Source organism: Gambusia affinis, linkage group LG24 (assembly GCF_019740435.1).
Source record: "Gambusia affinis linkage group LG24, SWU_Gaff_1.0, whole genome shotgun sequence".
In the NCBI taxonomy this organism is placed as follows: domain Eukaryota; kingdom Metazoa; phylum Chordata; class Actinopteri; order Cyprinodontiformes; family Poeciliidae; genus Gambusia; species Gambusia affinis.
Window position 1 is genome coordinate 10209432 of NC_057891.1, and position 12271 is coordinate 10221702.

General features: G+C 45.1%; 23 non-coding genes across 23 annotated transcripts; all 23 read left to right on the forward strand.

Moving 5' to 3' along the window:
- The first annotated feature begins 443 nt into the window (after positions 1-443).
- Positions 444-515, forward strand: trnad-guc. Its single transcript has one exon. It is a non-coding gene; the product is annotated as a tRNA-Asp (tRNA).
- Positions 516-829: 314 nt separating this feature from the next.
- On the forward strand, positions 830-901 carry trnad-guc. Its single transcript has one exon. It is a non-coding gene; the product is annotated as a tRNA-Asp (tRNA).
- Positions 902-1215: 314 nt separating this feature from the next.
- On the forward strand, positions 1216-1287 carry trnad-guc. Its single transcript has one exon. It is a non-coding gene; the product is annotated as a tRNA-Asp (tRNA).
- A 121-nt stretch (positions 1288-1408) lies between these two features.
- On the forward strand, positions 1409-1480 carry trnad-guc. Its single transcript has one exon. It is a non-coding gene; the product is annotated as a tRNA-Asp (tRNA).
- Positions 1481-1794: 314 nt separating this feature from the next.
- trnad-guc lies at positions 1795-1866 on the forward strand. Its single transcript has one exon. It is a non-coding gene; the product is annotated as a tRNA-Asp (tRNA).
- Positions 1867-1987: 121 nt separating this feature from the next.
- On the forward strand, positions 1988-2059 carry trnad-guc. Its single transcript has one exon. It is a non-coding gene; the product is annotated as a tRNA-Asp (tRNA).
- Positions 2060-2180: 121 nt separating this feature from the next.
- On the forward strand, positions 2181-2252 carry trnad-guc. Its single transcript has one exon. It is a non-coding gene; the product is annotated as a tRNA-Asp (tRNA).
- A 699-nt stretch (positions 2253-2951) lies between these two features.
- Positions 2952-3023, forward strand: trnad-guc. The gene has a single exon. It is a non-coding gene; the product is annotated as a tRNA-Asp (tRNA).
- A 314-nt stretch (positions 3024-3337) lies between these two features.
- Positions 3338-3409, forward strand: trnad-guc. The gene has a single exon. It is a non-coding gene; the product is annotated as a tRNA-Asp (tRNA).
- A 121-nt stretch (positions 3410-3530) lies between these two features.
- On the forward strand, positions 3531-3602 carry trnad-guc. The gene has a single exon. It is a non-coding gene; the product is annotated as a tRNA-Asp (tRNA).
- A 314-nt stretch (positions 3603-3916) lies between these two features.
- trnad-guc lies at positions 3917-3988 on the forward strand. Its single transcript has one exon. It is a non-coding gene; the product is annotated as a tRNA-Asp (tRNA).
- Positions 3989-4109: 121 nt separating this feature from the next.
- trnad-guc lies at positions 4110-4181 on the forward strand. Its single transcript has one exon. It is a non-coding gene; the product is annotated as a tRNA-Asp (tRNA).
- A 314-nt stretch (positions 4182-4495) lies between these two features.
- Positions 4496-4567, forward strand: trnad-guc. Its single transcript has one exon. It is a non-coding gene; the product is annotated as a tRNA-Asp (tRNA).
- A 121-nt stretch (positions 4568-4688) lies between these two features.
- trnad-guc lies at positions 4689-4760 on the forward strand. The gene has a single exon. It is a non-coding gene; the product is annotated as a tRNA-Asp (tRNA).
- A 120-nt stretch (positions 4761-4880) lies between these two features.
- trnad-guc lies at positions 4881-4952 on the forward strand. The gene has a single exon. It is a non-coding gene; the product is annotated as a tRNA-Asp (tRNA).
- Positions 4953-6589: 1637 nt separating this feature from the next.
- Positions 6590-6661, forward strand: trnad-guc. The gene has a single exon. It is a non-coding gene; the product is annotated as a tRNA-Asp (tRNA).
- A 121-nt stretch (positions 6662-6782) lies between these two features.
- On the forward strand, positions 6783-6854 carry trnad-guc. The gene has a single exon. It is a non-coding gene; the product is annotated as a tRNA-Asp (tRNA).
- A 2181-nt stretch (positions 6855-9035) lies between these two features.
- trnad-guc lies at positions 9036-9107 on the forward strand. Its single transcript has one exon. It is a non-coding gene; the product is annotated as a tRNA-Asp (tRNA).
- Positions 9108-9228: 121 nt separating this feature from the next.
- trnad-guc lies at positions 9229-9300 on the forward strand. The gene has a single exon. It is a non-coding gene; the product is annotated as a tRNA-Asp (tRNA).
- Positions 9301-9792: 492 nt separating this feature from the next.
- trnad-guc lies at positions 9793-9864 on the forward strand. The gene has a single exon. It is a non-coding gene; the product is annotated as a tRNA-Asp (tRNA).
- Positions 9865-10371: 507 nt separating this feature from the next.
- trnad-guc lies at positions 10372-10443 on the forward strand. The gene has a single exon. It is a non-coding gene; the product is annotated as a tRNA-Asp (tRNA).
- Positions 10444-10564: 121 nt separating this feature from the next.
- On the forward strand, positions 10565-10636 carry trnad-guc. The gene has a single exon. It is a non-coding gene; the product is annotated as a tRNA-Asp (tRNA).
- Positions 10637-11138: 502 nt separating this feature from the next.
- Positions 11139-11210, forward strand: trnad-guc. The gene has a single exon. It is a non-coding gene; the product is annotated as a tRNA-Asp (tRNA).
- The last annotated feature ends 1061 nt before the right edge of the window (positions 11211-12271 follow it).

The window sequence follows — 12271 nt, forward strand, 5'->3', positions numbered from 1 at the left end:
TAGCGTCCGTGGAAATTCATAAAATGGCCAAAACAGGCTATTGTCAAAGAAAACAAGTCCTCGTTAGTATAGTGGTAAATATCCCCGCTTGTCACGCGGGAGACCGGGATTCGACTCCCCGACGGTGAGCTAGTAATGTTTTGGCCAATGTTTTCGAACACAGTTCAGAATTGGTTGCATGACAATTGAAAAGTAACATCCGTGGAAATTGATGAAATGAACAAAACAGGCTGTTTTACAAAATGTCAAGTCCTCGTTAGTATAGTGGTAAGTATCCCCGCTTGTCACGCGGCAGACCGGGTTTCGATTCCCCGACCGGGAGCTAGTACTGTTTTGGCCAATGTTTTCGCACACAGTTCAGAATTGGTCGCTTGACAGTTACAACGTAGCATCGGTGGAAATTCATAAAATGTCCAAAACAGGCTGTTCTACAAAACGTCAAGTCCTCGTTAGTATAGTGGTAAGTATCCCCGCTTGTCACGCGGGAGACCGGGGTTCGATTCCCCGACGGGGAGCTAGTACTGTTTTGGACAATGTTTTCGAACACAGTTCAGAATTGGTTGCATGACAATTGGAACGTCACATCCGTGGAAATTGATGAAATGTCCAAAACAGCCTGTTCTACAAAATGTCAAGTCCTCGTTAGTATAGTGGTAAATATCCACGCTTGTCACGTGGGAGACCGGGGTTTGATTCCCCGACGATGAGCTAGTACTGTTTTGGCCAATGTTTTCGAACACAGTTCAGAATTGGTTGCATGACAATTGGAACGTAACATCCGTGGAAATTGATGAAATGGCCAAAACAGGCCATTCTACAAGTCATCAAGTCCTCGTTAGTATAGTGGTAAGTATCCCCGCTTGTCACGCGGGAGACCGGGGTTCGATTCCCCGACGGGGAGCTAGTACTCTTTTGGCCAATGTTTTCGAACACAGTTCAGAATTGGTTGCATGACAATTGAAACGTAACATCCGTGGAAATTGATGAAATGTCTAAAACAGGCTGTTCTACAAAACGTCAAGTCCTCGTTAGTATAGTGGTAAGTATCCCCGCTTGTCACGTGGGAGACCGGGGTTCGATTCCCCGACGGGGAGCTAGTACTGTTTTGGCCAATGTTTTCGCACACAGTTCAGAATTGGTCGCTTGACAGTTAAAACGTAGCATCGGTGCAAATTCATAAAATGGCCAAAACAGGCAATTGTAAAAGAAAACAAGTCCTCGTTAGTATAGTGGTAAGTATCCCCGCTTGTCACGCGGGAGACCGGGGTTCGATTCCCCGACGAGGAGCTAGTACTCTTTTGGCCAATGTTTTCGAACACAGTTCAGAATTGGTTGCATGACAATTGAAACGTAACATCCGTGGAAATTGATGAAATGTCTAAAACAGGCTATTGTAAAGGAAAACAAGTCCTCGTTAGTATAGTGGTAAGTATCCCCGCTTGTCACGCGGGAGACCGGGGTTCAATTCCCCGACGGGGAGCTAGTACTGTTTTGGACAATGTTTTCGAACACAGTTCAGAATTGGTTGCATGACAATTGGAACGTCACATCCGTGGAAATTGATGAAATGTCCAAAACAGGCTGTTCTACAAAATGTCAAGTCCTCGTTAGTATAGTGGTAAGTATCCACGCTTGTCACGCGGGAGACCGGGGTTTGATTCCCCGACGGGGAGCTAGTACTGTTTTGGCCAATGTTTTCGAACACAGTTCAGAATTGGTTGCATGACAACTGGAACGTAACATCCGTGGAAATTGATGAAATGGCCAAAACAGGCCATTCTACAAGTCATCAAGTCCTCGTTAGTATAGTGGTAAGTATCCCCGCTTGTCACGCGGGAGACCGGGGTTCGATTCCCCGACGGGGAGTTAGTACTCTTTTGGCCAATGTTTTCGAACACAGTTCAGAATTGTTTGCATGACAATTGAAACGTAACATCCGTGGAAATTGATGAAATGGCCAAAACAGGCTGTTCTACAAAACTTCAAGTCCTCGTTAGTATAGTGGTAAGTATCCCCGCTTGTCACGCGGGAGACCGGGGTTCGATTCCCCGACGGGGAGCTAGTACTCTTTTGGCCAATGTTTTCGAACACAGTTCAGAATTGGTTGCATGACAATTGAAACGTAACATCCGTGGAAATTGATGAAATGTCTAAAACAGGCTATTGTAAAGGAAAACAAGTCCTCGTTAGTATAGTGGTAAGTATCCCCGCTTGTCACGCGGGAGACCGGGGTTCGATTCCCCGACGGGGAGCTAGTACTCTTTTGGCCAATGTTTTCGAACACAGTTCAGAATTGGTTGCATGACAATTGAAACGTAACATCCGTGGAAATTGATGAAATGTCTAAAACAGGCTATTGTAAAGGAAAACAAGTCCTCGTTAGTATAGTGGTAAGTATCCCCGCTTGTCACGCGGGAGACCGGGGTTCGATTCCCCGACGGGAGCTAGTACTGTTTTGGACAATGTTTTCGAACACAGTTCAGAATTGGTTGCATGACAATTGAAACGTCACATCCGTGGAAATTGATGAAATGTCCAAAACAGGCTGTTCTACAAGTCATCAAGTCCTCGTTAGTATAGTGGTAAGTTTCCCCGCTTGTCACGCGGGAGACCGGGGTTCGATTCTCCGACGGGGAGCTAGTACTCTTTTGGCCAATGTTTTCGAACACAGTTCAGAATTGGTTGCATGACAATTGAAACGTAACATCCGTGGAAATTGATGAAATGTCTAAAACAGGCTGTTCTACAAAACGTCAAGTCCTCGTTAGTATAGTGGTAAGTATCCCCGCTTGTCACGTGGGAGACCGGGGTTGGATTCCCCGACGGGGAGCTAGTGCTGTTTTGGCCAATGTTTTCGAACATAGTTCAGAATTGGTCGCTTGACAGTTACAACGTAGCATCGGTGGAAATTCATAAAATGGCCAAAACAGGCTATTGTAAAGGAAAACAAGTCCTCGTTAGTATAGTGGTAAGTATCCCCGCTTGTCACGCGGGAGACCGGGGTTCGATTCCCCGACGGGGAGCTAGTACTGTTTTGGCCAATGTTTTCGCACACAGTTCAGAATTGGTCGCTTGACAGTTGCAACGTAGCATCGGTGGAAATTCATAAAATGGCCAAAACAGGCTATTGTAAAAGAAAACAAGTTCTCGTTAGTATAGTGGTAAGTATCCCCGCTTGTCACGCGGGAGACCGGGGTTCGAATCCCCGACGGGGAGCTAGTACTGTTTTGGCCAATGTTTTCGAACACAGTTCAGAATTGGTTGCATGACAATTGAAACATAACATCCGTGGAAATTGATGAAATGTCTAAAACAGGCTATTGTAAAGGAAAACAAGTCCTCGTTAGTATAGTGGTAAGTATCCCCGCTTGTCACGCGGGAGACCGGGGTTCGATTCCCCGACGGGGAGCTAGTACTGTTTTGGACAATGTTTTCGAACACAGTTCAGAATTGGTTGCATGACAATTGGAACGTAGCATCGGTGGAAATTCAAAAAATGGCCAAAACAGGCTGTTCTACAAAACGTCAAGTCCTCGTTAGTATAGTGGTAAGTATCCCCGCTTGTCACGCGGGAGACCGGGGTTCGATTCCCCGACGGGGAGCTAGTACTGTTTTGGACAATGTTTTTGAACACAGTTCAGAATTGGTTGCATGACAATTGGAACGTCACATCCGTGGAAATTGATGAAATGTCCAAAACAGGCTGTTCTACAAAATGTCAAGTCCTCGTTAGTATAGTGGTAAGTATCCACGCTTGTCACGCGGGAGACCGGGGTTTGATTCCCCGACGGGGAGCTAGTACTGTTTTGGCCAATGTTTTCGAACACAGTTCAGAATTGGTTGCATGACAACTGGAACGTAACATCCGTGGAAATTGATGAAATGGCCAAAACAGGCCGTTCTACAAGTCATCAAGTCCTCGTTAGTATAGTGGTAAGTATCCCCGCTTGTCACGCGGGAGACCGGGGTTCGATTCCCCGACGGGGAGCTAGTACTCTTTTGGCCAATGTTTTCGAACACAGTTCAGAATTGGTTGCATGACAATTGAAACGTAACATCCGTGGAAATTGATGAAATGTCTAAAACAGGCTATTGTAAAGGAAAACAAGTCCTCGTTAGTATAGTGGTAAGTATCCCCGCTTGTCACGCGGGAGACCGGGGTTCGATTCCCCGACGGGGAGCTAGTACTGTTTTGGACAATGTTTTCGAACACAGTTCAGAATTGGTTGCATGACAATTGGAACGTCACATCCGTGGAAATTGATGAAATGTCCAAAACAGGCTGTTCTACAAAATGTCAAGTCCTCGTTAGTTTAGGGTTAAGTATCCACGCTTGTCACGCGGGAGACCGGGGTTTGATTCCCCGACGGGGAGCTAGTACTGTTTTGGCCAATGTTTTCGAACACAGTTCAGAATTGGTTGCATGACAACTGGAACGTAACATCCGTGGAAATTGATGAAATGGCCAAAACAGGCCATTCTACAAGTCATCAAGTCCTCGTTAGTATAGTGGTAAGTATCCCCGCTTGTCACGCGGGAGACCGGGGTTCGATTCCCCGACGGGGAGCTAGTACTCTTTTGGCCAATGTTTTCGAACACAGTTCAGAATTGGTTGCATGACAATTGAAATGTAACATCCGTGGAAATTGATGGAATGTCTAAAACAGGCTATTGTAAAGGAAAACAAGTCCTCGTTAGTATAGTGGTAAGTATCCCCGCTTGTCACGCGGGAGACCGGGGTTCGATTCCCCGACGGGGAGCTAGTACTCTTTTGGACAATGTTTTCGAACACAGTTCAGAATTGGTTGCTGACAATTAAAACGTAACATCCGTGCAAATTCATCACATGGCCAAAACAGGCTATGGTAAACGAACACAAGTCCTCGTTAGTATAGTGGTAAGTATCCCCGCTTGTCACGCGGGAGACCGGGGTTCGATTCCCCGACGGGGAGCTAGTACTCTTTTGGCCAATGTTTTCGAACACAGTTCAGAATTGGTTGCATGACAATTGAAACGTAACATCCGTGGAAATTGATGAAATGTCTAAAACAGGCTATTGTAAAGGAAAACAAGTCCTCGTTAGTATAGTGGTAAGTATCCCCGCTTGTCACGCGGGAGACCGGGGTTCGATTCTGACGGGAGCTAGTACTCTTTTGGACAATGTTTTCGAACACAGTTCAGAATTGGTTGCATGACAATTGAAACGTAACATCCGTGGAAATTGATGAAATGGCCAAAACAGGCTGTTCTACAAAACTTGTCAAGTCCTCGTTAGTATAGTGGTAAGTATCCCGCTTGTCACGCGGAGACCGGGGTTTGATTCTGACGGGAGCTAGTACTGTTTTGGTCCAATGTTTTCAACACAGTTCAGAATTGGTTGCATGACAATTGAACGTAACATCCGTGGAAATTGATGAAATGTCAAAACAGGCTATCTAAAGGAAAACAAGTCCTCGTTAGTATAGTGGTAAGTATCCCGCTTGTCACCGGGAGACCGAGGTTCGATTCTGACGGGAGCTAGTACTGTTTTGGCCAATGTTTTCGAACACAGTTCAGAATTGGTTGCTTGACAACTGGAAAGTAACATCCGTGGAAATTGATGAAATGTCCAAAACTGGCTGTTCTACTAAATGTCAAGTCCTCGTTAGTATAGTGGTAAGTATCCCCCTTGTCACGCTGGAGACCGGGTTTGATTCTCGACGGGAGCTAGTACTGTTTTGGCCAATGTTTTCGAAACACAGTTCAGAATTGGTTGCATGACAGTTAAAACGTAACATCCGTGGAAATTGATGAAATGGCCAAAACAGGCTATTGTCAAAGTCAAAACAAGTCCTCGTTAGTATAGTGGTAATATCCCCGCTTGTCACGCTGGAGACCGGGTCGATTCTGACGGGGAGCTAGTACTCTTTGGCCAATGTTTTCGAACACAGTTCAGAATTGGTTGCATGACAATTGAAACGTAACATCCGTGGAAATTGATGAAATGAACAAAACAGGCTGTTTTACAAAATGTCAAGTCCTCGTTAGTATAGTGGTAAGTATCCCGCTTGTCACGCGGGAGACCGGTTTCGATTCTCGACGGGAGCTAGTACTCTTTTGGCCAATGTTTTCGAACACAGTTCAGAATTGGTTGCATGACAATTGGAACGTCACATCCGTGGAAATTGATGAAATGTCCAAAACAGGCTGTTCTACAAAAGTCAAGTCCTCGTTAGTATAGTGGTAAGTATCCACGCTTGTCACGCGGGAGACCGGGGTTAGATTCCCCGACGGGGAGCTAGTACTGTTTTGGCCAATGTTTTCGAACACAGTTCAGAATTGGTTGCATGACAACTGGAACGTAACATCCGTGGAAATTGATGAAATGGCCAAAACAGGCAATTCTACAAAACTTGAAGTCCTCGTTAGTATAGTGGTAAGTATCCCCGCTTGTCACGCGGGAGACAGGGGTTCGATTCCCAGGACGGGAGCTAGTACTCTTTGGCCAATGTTTTCAACACAGTTCAGAATTGGTTGCATGCCAATTGAAACGTAACATCCGTGGAAATTGATGAAATGGCCAAAACAGGCTATTGTAAAGGAAAACAAGTCCTCGTTAGTATAGTGGTAAGTATCCCCGCTTGTCACGCGGGAGACCGGGGTTCGATTCCCCGACGGGGAGCTAGTACTCTTTTGGACAATGTTTTCGAACACAGTTCAGAATTGGTTGCATGACAATTGAAACGTAACATCCGTGGAAATTGATGAAATGGCCAAAACAGGCTGTTCTACAAAACTTGAAGTCCTCGTTAGTATAGTGGTAAGTATCCCCGCTTGTCACGCGGGAGACCGGGGTTCGATTCCCCGACGGGGAGCTAGTACTCTTTTGTCCAATGTTTTCGAACACAGTTCAGAATTGGTTGCATGACAAGTGGAACGTAACATCCGTGGAAATTGATGAAATGTCAAAAACAGGCTATTGTACAGGAAAACAAGTCCTCGTTAGTATAGTGGTAAGTATCCCGCTTGTCACGCTGAGACCGGGGTTCGATTCTGACGAGAGCTAGTACTCTTTGGACAATGTTTTCAACACAGTTCAGAATTGGTTGCATGACAATTGAACGTAACATCCGTGGAAATTGATGAAATGTCTAAAACAGGCTATTCTACAAAAACAAGTCCTCGTTAGTATAGTGGTAAGTATCCACGCTTGTCACGCTGGAGACCGGGTTCAATTCTGACGGGGAGCTAGTACTCTTTTGGCCAATGTTTTCGAACACAGTTCAGAATTGGTTGCATGACAATTGGAACGTCACATCCGTGGAAATTGATGAAATGTCCAAAACAGGCTGTTCTACAAAATGTCAAGTCCTCGTTAGTATAGTGGTAAGTATCCACGCTTGTCACGCGGGAGACCGGGGTTTGATTCCCCGACGGGGAGCTAGTACTCTTTTGGCCAATGTTTTCGAACACAGTTCAGAATTGGTTGCATGACAATTGAAACGTAACATCCGTGGAAATTGATGAAATGGAGAAAACAGGCAATTGTACAGGACATCAAGTCCTCGGTAGTATAGTGGTAAGTATCCCGCTTGTCACGCTGAGACCGGGTTCGATTCTCGACGGGGAGCTAGTACTGTTTTGGCCAATGTTTTCGAACACAGTTCAGAATTGGTTGCATGACAATTAGAACGCAACATCCGTGGAAATTGATGAAATGGCCAAAACAGGCCATTCTACAATATATCAAGTCCTCGTTAGTATAGTGGTAAGTATCCCCGCTTGTCACGCTGAGACGGGGTTCGATTCTGACGGGAGCTAGTACTCTTTGGCCAATGTTTTCGAACACAGTTCAGAATTGGTTGCATGACAATTGAACGTAACATCCGTGGAAATTGATGAAATGTCCAAAACAGGCTATTCTACAAAATGTCAAGTCCTCGTTAGTATAGTGGTAAGTATCCCGCTTGTCACGCTGAGACCGGGTTCGATTCGACGGGAGCTAGTACTCTTTTGGCCAATGTTTTCGAACACAGTTCAGAATTGGTTGCATGACAATTGAAACGTAACATCCGTGGAAATTGATGAAATGTCTAAAACAGGCTATTGTAAAGGAAAACAAGTCCTCGGTAGTATAGTGGTAAGTATCCACGCTTGTCACGCGGGAGACCGGGGTTCGATTCTGACGGGTACTGTTTTGGCCAATGTTTTTGAACACAGTTCAGAATTGGTTGCATGACAATTGAACGTAACATCCGTGGAAATTGATGAAATGTCCAAAACAGGCCTGTTCTACAAGTCATCAAGTCCTCGTTAGTATAGTGGTAAGTATCCCGCTTGTCACGCTGGAGACCGGGGTTCGATTCTACGGGAGCTAGTACTCTTTTGGCCAATGTTTTCGAACACAGTTCAGAATTGGTTGCATGACAATTGAAACGTAACATCCGTGGAAATTGATGAAATGTCTAAAACAGGCTATTCTACAAAACTTCAAGTCCTCGTTAGTATAGTCGTAAGTAACCCCGCTTGTCACGCAGGAGACCGGCGTTGGATTCATGACGGGAGCTAGTACTGTTTTGGCCAATGTTTTCGAACACAGTTCAGAATTGGTGCATGACAAGTTACAACGTAGCATCCGTGGAAATTGATGAAATGGCCAAAACAGGCTATTGTAAAGGAAAACAAGTCCTCGTTAGTATAGTGGTAAGTATCCCGCTTGTCACGCTGAGACCAGGGTTCGATTCTGACGGGAGCTAGTACTCTTTTGGCCAATGTTTTCGAACACAGTTCAGGAATTGGTTGCATGACAATTGACGTAACATCCGTGGAAATTCATGAAATGTCTAAAACAGGCTATTGTAAAGAAAACAAGTCCTCGTTAGTATAGTGGTAAGTATCCCGCTTGTCACGCTGGAGACCGGGTTCGAATCGACGGGAGCTAGTACTGTTTTGGCCAATGTTTTTACACAGTTCAGAATTGGTTGCATGACAATTGAAACGTAACATCCGTGAAATTGATGAAATGTCTAAAACAGGCTATTGTAAAGGAAAACAAGTCCTCGTTAGTATAGTGGTAAGTATCCCCGCTTGTCACGCGGGAGACCGGGGTTCGATTCCCCGACGGGGAGCTAGTACTCTTTTGTCCAATGTTTTCGAACACAGTTCAGAATTGGTTGCATGACAATTGAAACGTAACATCCGTGGAAATTGATGAAATGTCTAAAACAGGCTATTGTAAAGGAAAACAAGTCCTCGTTAGTATAGTGGTAAGTATCCCCGCTTGTCACGCGGGAGACCGGGGTTCGATTCCCCGACGGGGAGCTAGTACTCTTTTGGCCAATGTTTTCGAACACAGTTCAGAATTGGTTGCATGACAATTGAAACGTAACATCCGTGGAAATTGATGAAATGTCTAAAACAGGCTGTTGTAAAAAAACAAGTCCTCGTTAGTATAGTGGTAAGTATCCCCGCTTGTCACGCTGGAGACCGGGGTTGATTCTCGACGGGAGCTAGTACTCAATGTTTTCGAACACAGTTCAGAATTGGTTGCATGACAATTGAACGTAACATCCGTGGAAATTGATGAAATGTCTAAAACAGGCCTATTGTAAAGGTCATCAAGTCCTCGTTAGTATAGTGGTAGTATCCCCGCTTGTCACGCTGGAGACCGGGTTCGATTCCCCGACGGGGAGCTAGTACTCTTTTGGCCAATGTTTTCGAACACAGTTCAGAATTGGTTGCATGACAATTGGAACGTCACATCCGTGGAAATTGATGAAATGTCCAAAACAGGCTGTTCTACAAGTCATCAAGTCCTCGTTAGTATAGTGGTAAGTATCCCCGCTTGTCACGCGGGAGACCGGGGTTCGATTCCCCGACGGGGAGCTAGTACTCTTTTGGCCAATGTTTTCGAACACAGTTCAGAATTGGTTGCATGACAATTGGAACGTCACATCCGTGGAAATTGATGAAATGTCCAAAACAGGCTGTTCTACAAAATGTCAAGTCCTCGTTAGTATAGTGGTAAGTATCCACGCTTGTCACGCGGGAGACCGGGGTTTGATTCCCCGACGGGGAGCTAGTACTGTTTTGGCCAATGTTTTCGAACACAGTTCAGAATTGGTTGCATGACAACTGGAACGTAACATCCGTGGAAATTGATGAAATGGCCAAAACAGGCCATTCTAAAGGAAAACAAGTCCTCGTTAGTATAGTGGTAAGTATCCCCGCTTGTCACGCGGGAGACCGGGGTTCGATTCCCAGACGGGGAGCTAGTACTCTTTTGGCCAATGTTTTCGAACACAGTTCAGAATTGGTTGCATGACAATTGAAATGTAACATCCGTGGAAATTGATGGAATGTCTAAAACAGGCTATTGTAAAGGAAAACAAGTCCTCGTTAGTATAGTGGTAAGTATCCCCGCTTGTCACGCGGGAGACCGGGGTTCGATTCCCCGACGGGGAGCTAGTACTCTTTTGGACAATGTTTTCGAACACAGTTCAGAATTGGTTGCATGACAATTGAAACGTAACATCCGTGGAAATTGATGAAATGGCCAAAACAGGCTGTTCTACAAAACTTGAAGTCCTCGTTAGTATAGTGGTAAGTATCCCCGCTTGTCACGCGGGAGACCGGGGTTCGATTCCCCGACGGGGAGCTAGTACTCTTTTGTCCAATGTTTTCGAACACAGTTCAGAATTGGTTGCATGACAATTGAAACGTAACATCCGTGGAAATTGATGAAATGGCCAAAAAAGGCCATTCTACTAGTCCTCAAGTCCTCGTTAGGATAGTGGTAAGTATCCCCGCTTGTCACGCGGAGACCGGGTTCGATTCTGACGGGAGCTAGTACTCTTTTGGCCAATGTTTTCGAACACAGTTCAGAATTGGTTGCATGACAATTGGAACGTCACATCCGTGGAAATTGATGAAATGTCCAAAACAGGCTATTCTACAAAATGTCAAGTCCTCGTTAGTATAGTGGTAAGTATCCACGCTTGTCACGCGGGAGACCGGGGTTTGATTCCCCGACGGGGAGCTAGTACTGTTTTGGCCAATGTTTTCGAACACAGTTCAGAATTGGTTGCATGACAATTGGAACGTAACATCCGTGGAAATTGATGAAATGGCCAAAACAGGCCATTCTACAAGTCATCAAGTCCTCGTTAGTATAGTGGTAAGTATCCCCGCTTGTCACGCGGGAGACCGGGGTTCGATTCCCCGACGGGGAGCTAGTACTCTTTTGGCCAATGTTTTCGAACACAGTTCAGAATTGGTTGCATGACAATTGTAACGTAACATCCGTGGAAATTGATGAAATGTCTAAAACAGGCTATTGTAAAGGAAAACAAGTCCTCGTTAGTATAGTGGTAAGTATCCCCGCTTGTCACGCGGGAGACCGGGGTTCGAATCCGCGACGGGGAGCTAGTACTGTTTTGGCCAATGTTTTTCACAGTTCAGAATTGGTTGCATGACAATTGAACGTAACATCCGTGGAAATTGATGAAATGTCCAAAACAGGCTATTGTACAAGGAAAACAAGTCTCGTTAGTATAGTGGTAAGTATCCCCTTGTCACGCTGGAGACCGGGTTCGATTCGACGGGAGCTAGTACTCTTTTGGCCAATGTTTTCAACACAGTTCAGAATTGGTTGCATGACAATTGAACGTAACATCCGTGGAAATTGATGAAATGTCTAAAACAGGCTATTGTACAAGGAAAACAAGTCCTCGTTAGTATAGTGGTAAGTATCCCGCTTGTCACGCTGGAGACCGGGTTCGATTCTGACGGGAGCTAGTACTCTTTTGGACAATGTTTTCGAACACAGTTCAGAATTGGTTGCATGACAATTGAAACATAACATCCGTGGAAATTGATGAAATGTCCAAAACAGGCTGTTCTACAAGTCATCAAGTCCTCGTTAGTATAGTGGTAAGTATCCCGCTTGTCACGCTGAGACCGGGGTTCGATTTCGACGGGAGCTAGTACTCTTTTGGCCAATGTTTTCGAACACAGTTCAGAATTGGTTGCATGACAATTGAACGTAACATCCGTGGAAATTGATGAAATGTCTAAAACAGGCTGTTCTACAAAACGTCAAGTCCTCGTTAGTATAGTGGTAAGTATCCCGCTTGTCACGCGGAGACCGGGTTGATTCTGACGGGAGCTAGTTGCTGTTTTGGCCAATGTTTTCGAACACAGTTCAGAATTGGTTGCATGACAATTGAAACGTAGCATCCGTGGAAATTATGAAATGGCCAAAACAGGCTATTGTAAAGGAAAACAAGTCCTC